This window comes from Labrus mixtus, unplaced genomic scaffold (assembly GCF_963584025.1).
Source record: "Labrus mixtus unplaced genomic scaffold, fLabMix1.1 SCAFFOLD_51, whole genome shotgun sequence".
Taxonomy (NCBI): domain Eukaryota; kingdom Metazoa; phylum Chordata; class Actinopteri; order Labriformes; family Labridae; genus Labrus; species Labrus mixtus.
This window is the reverse complement of record NW_026870359.1, coordinates 147501-155000: the sequence shown is the minus strand read 5'-3', so window position 1 is coordinate 155000 and position 7500 is coordinate 147501. Positions and strand designations below refer to the sequence as shown.

The window sequence follows — 7500 nt, the reverse complement described above, 5'->3', positions numbered from 1 at the left end:
TGTCCAAAAATTCAGCCAGAATCAAGGGCATGACATCTTTAAAAGGCCCCTGTCTGCACACAATAATGGCTTACGGCCATACCACCCTGAACACGCCCGATCTCTTCCGATCTCGGAAGCTAAGCAAGGTCAGGCCTGGTTAGTACTTGGATGGGAGACCGCCTGGGAATACCAGGTGCTGTAAGCTTTTTCATTTTTTTGATCATATGTTTTTTTTTTATCATATAGAGACATATTCACATGTCCAAAAATTCAGCCAGAATCAAGGGAATGACATCTTTAAGGCCCATTTCTGCACACAATAATGGCTTACGGCCATACCACCCTGAACACGCCCCTTTTGCTGTCAGAGTTTGTGTGGTGCTGAAGGAGAGCTGACGTGTCAGTACTGAGCAGGACAGCTGGACTAATTTGTTTGTTTTTTGGATGCGCTTTGGATTTATTTAAATACCTCAGATTGTGAGTGAATGTCCCCCAGCAGTCACTGACTGTTAGGGGGATAGTTTTTCTTTTCACCTTTTTTTCCTGTTTTTTTTCCACAATTTTGTGAAGAATTTTTGTTTTTTGTGAATGTTTGCTCGTATGTCGCGAGCAAACTCACACGGACGGATCACAAAGATGACAGGACCACGGACTGGAGAGATGGAAAAAGGAAAAGAGAACGGACAACAACGTGAACAAACAAACATGGCACTGAAACAAAGGAATGGATTAAACGACAACGAGAAGAACGACGGACAAAAAGGACGGATGAAAACGGCAAATGAAACAGGGAACGGAATGGATGACGGAGAGAGAGGAAGAGAGAGGAGCGGCGGGCTGATTGCTCCGCATGCAGAGAATGGGAGAGGTGGCGAGAGAGCAGAAAAAGAGGAAGCAAAAGTGTCTTTTGAGAGAAAACTAACACTAAACATTGAAATGGTGGGAGACAAAGTTCCTCTAAATCACGTCATGAGCAACATAAAAATGATCTGTGGGGGCCTGCTGGCGTGCAGAACCCTGGGACCTGAAAAACTGGAGGTGACGGTGAGCAACATTAAAGGAAAGGAAAGACTGCTGGATGGATTTAAAATCGGAGAGACCAGAGTCGTGGCGAGAGAACTAAATAATGATGAGCTGGTGGTGTCTTTTTTAAACCTGCCAGCGTATATCACAGATGAAGAAATAGTTTGGAAGCTGACGGGATGGGGAGTGAAACCGACATCACCAATAAAACGCAGAATGTGGCCTGGAACAATGATAGCTGACGGAACGAGGTTTGTCCGGGTCAGATTTAATGACCAGGTACAGTCACTCCCTTACTCCACAAAGTTTAACACTGTGATGGGGAACGAATACTTTAGAGTAATACATGATAGACAACAAAAAGTGTGCAGGATGTGCATCCAGCCGGGACACATCCTGAGAGAGTGTCCAGAATTTATGTGCCACAACTGTGGGGTGCAGGGACACTTTGCGCGAGAGTGCAGCGCGAACAGCACAAAATGCACAAACTGTAAAAAAAGAGAAAATGAATGTGAGTGTGAGAACGGAGAGGAAAGCAAGAACGAGGTGGAGGAGGTGTACGAGGATGAAGACGAGGCGGAGGAGGTGTACGAGGAGGAGGCGGAGGAGAAGGAGGTGATCGGAGCAAGCAGGAAGGAGATCAGAGAAGACGAGAACAGTGACGGAGAAATGGAGCAGAGCGGAGAGAGCGGAGGAGAACGGGCGTCAGAGTGCGAGCTGGAGACGCCGGAGCTGGCTGGAGAGGGAGGACAGCAGAAGCAGCGAAAAACGAGCGAGAGAGGGAAAAAAGGAGACGGAAGGGACGTGGCAGAAGACCCGGGGGTAAGCATGAGCACAGAGGGGAGGGAGATGCCTGAGAGTGGTGTTGGACAGGCGGGAGGGAGAAAAATCACGCTAAATAATACGGGTAAAAGCACCAGTCCCAATGAAACGGACAGCGAAATGGATGTGAGTGAACTGGCGAGTGCGCAAAAAAGACTAAGTCTTGGACAACGAAAAAAGTTGGTGAAAAAATTGAAATGTAAGGACAAATAATGACTGACAATAACCCCTGTAAATCCGTTTTTTTTGTTTTTATTTTTATGATAATGGCCTTTAATTTATTTTCGATAAACGTGAATGGACTAAGGAACAAAGAAAAAAGACATGCGATTCTTTCCTTGCAGAATGACGTTTTGTGCCTGCAGGAGACCAGGTGGGATGATTCCCTGGTGGAAGACATAAAAAAAGACTTTGTGGGCCATATTTTCTGCTCCAATGGCACGTCGAGGGCGAGAGGAGTGGCGGTTTTAGTCAAAACGGGTCGGGTAACAGGGGTAAATTTGGTTTATGGAGACAAAGAAGGAAGAATAATAGTAATAGACTGTGTGTATGAAACGAAAAATATAAGAATCATAAATATATATGCACCGAATGGAGAAAAAGAAAGGAAAACATTCTTCATTGCAATAAGCAAATGGTGGGAAAGGAATTGTATAATAATCGGTGACTTTAATGTGGCGATGACACCCACCGATGTGTCAAAAAATAATGTGTTTAAGGGGGATGTGAGCAGGGGGACACTTAAAGATATAATGATAACGAAACAATGCATTGATATTTGGAGATTGCTACATCCATGGGAGAGGGTGTTCTCCAGGAGACAAATTGTACTGAATAGATTAAAACAATCTAGAATAGATTATGCTTTGGTGACATGCGAGGTAGTGAGGTGGATTAAAGAAGTTGAATATAAAACTAATATGTGGAGCGATCACGCTGGAATAGAAATCACGTTTAGAAAAGAAACGAATGTACGTAAAGGAGGGATATGGTGCTTTAATGCAAGCTTGCTGGATGATGGAATGTTTGTGAAAAGTATGGAAAGATTGTTGAATGATGTGGGATATGAGTGGAATGAGAGTGAAGATATGAATGTGTGGTGGGATAGTGTAAAAGTCAGAATTAAAAAAAAGTGTATCAATTATAGTAAAGAGAAAAAGTGGAGAGAAAATAGAAAGGAAGAGAATTTGAGAAAACAACTAAGTGAGGAAATAGCATCGCTTGACAGTGTAGATAATGTAGATGTCGAAAAATACATACATTTAAAAGAACAGTTGGGAGTGATTGAACTTAAAAAGAGTAGGGGTGCAGCCATTAGGAGTAAAATACAATATATGTATGAGGGGGAGAGGAGTACAGCCTTTTTTTTAGGTCTGGAAAAACAAAAACAAAAAAGAACAGAAATAAACGAATTATTAAATGAAGCAGGTAAAAGTGTGACAGATAAAAAGGGAATTTTAGAAATAGTAAAGGGCTATTATGAAAGCCTGTTTTCGAGACAGGAGTGTGATAGCGTGAGTGTGAACAGAGCTTTGGGTGCCTTAAAGAAAAAACTAAGCGAGGACGATAAAATGTGGTGTGATTGTGAGTTTACAGAGGGAGAAATCAGAAGTGCTTTAGAGGGGTTAAACAAAAACAAAAGTCCTGGGAGCGATGGCCTAACTGCGGAATTCTACCAAGCTTTCAAAGAGCAGCTGGTGCCCTTGGTGAACACATTGAGTAAATATATGGAAAAAGTGAAACATATACCAAAAAGTTTAGGGGAAGGGGTGGTTACTATTTTTTACAAAAACAAGGGGGACAATAAAAATCTGGACAACTACAGACCAATCAGCCTACTCAACACAGACTACAAAATCATAGCGAAAACAATAGCCAATAGAATCAGGGAGGTAATAGGAACAATCATAGAACAAACACAATCATACAGTATACCAAACAGAGACATAGCAGACTCAATCATTTCAATAAAACAGACGGTCAGGGATATGGAAGGGGAGGGGGGAATATGGCTAGGGATTGATTTAAATAAAGCTTTTGACAGAGTAGATCACGGGTTCATGGGGAAGGTGTTAGAGAAGTTTGGATTCGGGGAGAGAATGAGAGAATGGATAAATATGTTGTATACAGGAGCGGAAAGCAAGATAAAATGTAACGGGGAACTAACTGATTCTTTTAAAATATCAAGGTCAGTGAGACAAGGATGTCCGATGTCAGCGCTGTTGTACAGCTTGGTAGCAGAGCCGCTGGCAGCACTGATATCGGAAGACGTAAACATAAAAGGTATAGGTAAGGAAAACGTAAAAATAATACAGTATGCAGATGACGTGAATATAATGGTAAAAGGAGAGGAGGATATAGAATTGATATTAAAACATGTACAAACTTATGAAAGAGCATCTGGGGCAAAAGTAAATGAAAATAAGTCAGAAATGATGTTACTAGGTAAGGAATCCAATCTAGTTAATAAGTGGGGATTTAAAACGGTGTGTGAGAGAAGAAAAGTGTTGGGAGTGAATATGGGGAAAAATGAGAATGAATGTGATGATGTAACATGGAAAGAGGTGGTGGGTAAAATTAAAAAAACATTGAATTTGTGGAAAGCGAGGGGTCTATTGTTGAGAGGAAGGGTAGCCGTAACAAATGCTCTCGTGTTGTCCAAAGTGAATCATGCGCTGAGTACTTGTACGCTTCCGGACTGGGCCTTTAAGGAGATTTCAAAGACCATTAGGGACTTTATTTGGAAAAACAAAGCAGCGAGTATAGCTCACAAAACAATAATAGGGGCTAAAGATCAGGGGGGGCTAGCTTTGATTGATTTACTTACAAAAAAAGTAGCACTAAGAGTCAAATTGATAGGCAAATTTATGGACCAGAACCGGAACGTAGTTTGGAAAAACCACTTCAAACAATATCTGTGCAGTTTTGGACTCTACAACGAGGACAACCTGTACCAGATCAATAACCCGGATTCATTTAAACACTTGCCACGGTTTTTCCAGGAAGTACTCAGTGCGTGGTATCAGGTTTCATCCTGGACTGTACCAGAGTGCGGAACGAGAGGGTCAGTGCTACGACTGCCCTTCCTCTCGAGCCCGTATTTTAAAAATGGGGAGAGGGTAATTAAGTGTGAAGCTATGTCGAAAGCGGGATATATTAGAATAAGGGATTTACTGAACTGTGGGGGGGATTTTGATTTACAAATGGTGGTGAGGGGTTTAAAAAATAAAGGGTGTGTGTGCAGAAAGGATGTGATTGAGGGAGTGTTTGCAAATGTAAAATTGTCTTTGTCGAGCGAATGGGAAAAATTAATCAAAGAGAAGGAGGGAGTGATGCAGGACGATGTGGGGGGGATCTCCCTGTGCCTAGGGGAGAAGAAACACAACATTACAGATGTCACTACAAAAATTTGGTATAGGTGCGCAATCACACATAGAATACAGAAACCCACATCCGAAGTAAAATGGACAGACACATACCCGGACATAACAAGCAACATGATATGGAAGAACATTAACATTCCGCATACACCACATGCAATATTTGACCTAGATTTCAAACTGAGGCACAGGAGGATCTTCACCTGCATCGTCCTGCATCAGATCCATAAGGAGAGGTATGAAAGAAAGTGTTGTGTATGTGAAAGTACGGATGAGGATTTAATACATTTGTTTGTTACGTGTGGGGAATTGGTTTATTTTTGGGGAAAAATAAGAGAAATGTTGGGGAAATGCAGTAAGAATGAGTGTTGGAATGAAAGGGGGTGGGAATTGTCGGTGTTGTTGGGGGTGGGAACAAAACAAAAAAATCACAATGTAATGAATATAATTTTGGCTTTTGCAAGAAAAGAGGTTTTTAACAGAAGGAATTATGCACTGTATGAAAGTAAGAAAATGAATGTGTGGAGAATGTTTGTGAATGAATGGAAAGCACATCTTAAATTGTTGTACATAGCGAATGAGAGTGAGTTTGTGAGAATGTTTGTGGAAGGTGCGAATGTGTGTAGAGTAAATGAGGAGGGAATTATGTGGGATGTCTAAATTATTTTGTTTTTGTTTTTTTGGTACGAGGGCTTCTTTTTTGGTCATGGGGAAAATGGGTGATTTGATTTGGTGTTTTTTTTTTCTCAGTGTTTTTTTGAGAATACTGTGGGGTTTTTGTATGTTTTTGTGGTTTGTTTTCAGAGGGGTGTTTGCTTTGGGGGAGGGACTCAGAAGAGTTGTCATGAGTTGGGGGTATCAGGGGTGGTTTGAGTTTTTTTTCTGATGCTATGTTTTTATTGTTTTTAGGGTGCCGTTTGCGTCAGAGGGGAGGTTTAATTTAGAGGGTGTATGTATTGTAATAGCATTTGTTGTAAATGATGTGAAAGAATTATAAATGTTTTTGTAATTTTGATAATAAAAGATAAAAAAAAAAAAAAAAAACACGCCCGATCTCGGAAGCTAAGCAAGGTCAGGCCTGGTTAGTACTTGGATGGGAGACCACCTAGGAATACCAGGTGCTGTAAGCTTTTTCATTTTTTTGATCATGTGTTTTTTTTTTATCATAGAGAGACATATTCACATGTCCAACAATTCAGCCAGAATCAAGGGAATGACATCTTTAAGGCCCATTTCTGCACACAATAATGGCTTACGGCCATACCACCCTTAACACGCCCGATCTCGTCCCATCTCGGAAGCTAAGCAGGGTCGGGCCTGGTTAGTACTTGAATGGGGGACCGCCTGGGAATACCAGATGCTGTAAGCTTTTTTATTTTTTTGATCATATGTTTTTTTTATCATAGAGAGACATATTCACATGTCCACAAATTCAGCCAGAATCAAGGGCATGACATCTTTAAAAGGCCCCTGTCTGCACACAATAATGGCTTACGGCCATACCACCCTGAACACGCCCGATCTCGTCCGATCTCGGAAGCTAAGCAGGGTCGGGCCTGGATAGTACTTGGATGGGAGACCACCTGGGAATACCAGGTGCTGTAAGCATTTTCATTTTTTTGATCATATGTTTTTTTTTATCATATAGAGACATATTCACATGTCCAAAAATTCAGCCAGAATCAAGGGCTTGACATCTTTAAAAGGCCCCTTTCTGCACACAATAATGGCTTACGGCCATACAACCCTGAATTCGTCCGATCTCAGAAGGTAAGCAGGGTCGGGCCAGGTTAGTACTTGGATGGGAGACCGCCTGGTAATACCAGGTGCTGTAAGCTTTTTCATTTTTTTGATCATATGTTTTTTTTTAATCATATAGAGACATATTCACATGTCCAAAAATTCAGCCAGAATCAAGGGCATGACATCTTTAAAAGGCCCCTGTCTGCACATAATAATGGCTTACGGCCATATCACCCTGAACACGCCTGATCTCGTCCGATCTCGGAAGCTAAGCAGGGTAGTGCCTGGTTAGTACTTGGATGGGAGACCGCCTGGGAATACCAGACGCTGTAAGCTTTTTCATTTTTTTGATCATATGTTTTTTTTTTATCATATAGAGACATATTCACATGTCCAAAAATTTAGCCAGAATCAAGGGCATGACATCTTTAAAAGGCCCCTTTCTGCACACAATAATGGCTTACGGCCATACCACCCTGAACACGCCCGATCTCGTCCGATCTCGGAAGCTATGCAGGGTCGGGCCTGGTTAGTACTTGGATGGGAGACC

At 41.7% G+C, this 7500-nt stretch overlaps 5 non-coding genes and 1 pseudogene across 5 annotated transcripts in view; all 6 read left to right on the top strand.

The window, feature by feature from the left end:
• The first annotated feature begins 68 nt into the window (after positions 1-68).
• LOC132971147 (5S ribosomal RNA) lies at positions 69-187 on the top strand. The gene has a single exon (XR_009672460.1). It is a non-coding gene; the product is annotated as a 5S ribosomal RNA (ribosomal RNA).
• Positions 188-6457: 6270 nt separating this feature from the next.
• LOC132971307 (5S ribosomal RNA) lies at positions 6458-6576 on the top strand. The gene has a single exon (XR_009672604.1). It is a non-coding gene; the product is annotated as a 5S ribosomal RNA (ribosomal RNA).
• A 120-nt stretch (positions 6577-6696) lies between these two features.
• Positions 6697-6815, top strand: LOC132971164 (5S ribosomal RNA). Its single transcript, XR_009672476.1, has one exon. It is a non-coding gene; the product is annotated as a 5S ribosomal RNA (ribosomal RNA).
• A 121-nt stretch (positions 6816-6936) lies between these two features.
• LOC132970855 (5S ribosomal RNA) lies at positions 6937-7045 on the top strand (annotated as a pseudogene).
• A 122-nt stretch (positions 7046-7167) lies between these two features.
• Positions 7168-7286, top strand: LOC132971236 (5S ribosomal RNA). The gene has a single exon (XR_009672544.1). It is a non-coding gene; the product is annotated as a 5S ribosomal RNA (ribosomal RNA).
• Positions 7287-7408: 122 nt separating this feature from the next.
• The window catches only part of LOC132971018 (5S ribosomal RNA), a 119-nt gene continuing 27 nt past the window's right edge, over positions 7409-7500 (top strand). Inside the window, exon 1 of the ribosomal RNA XR_009672338.1 lies at positions 7409-7500. This exon is cut by the window's right edge and continues 27 nt beyond it. This is a non-coding gene — a ribosomal RNA (5S ribosomal RNA).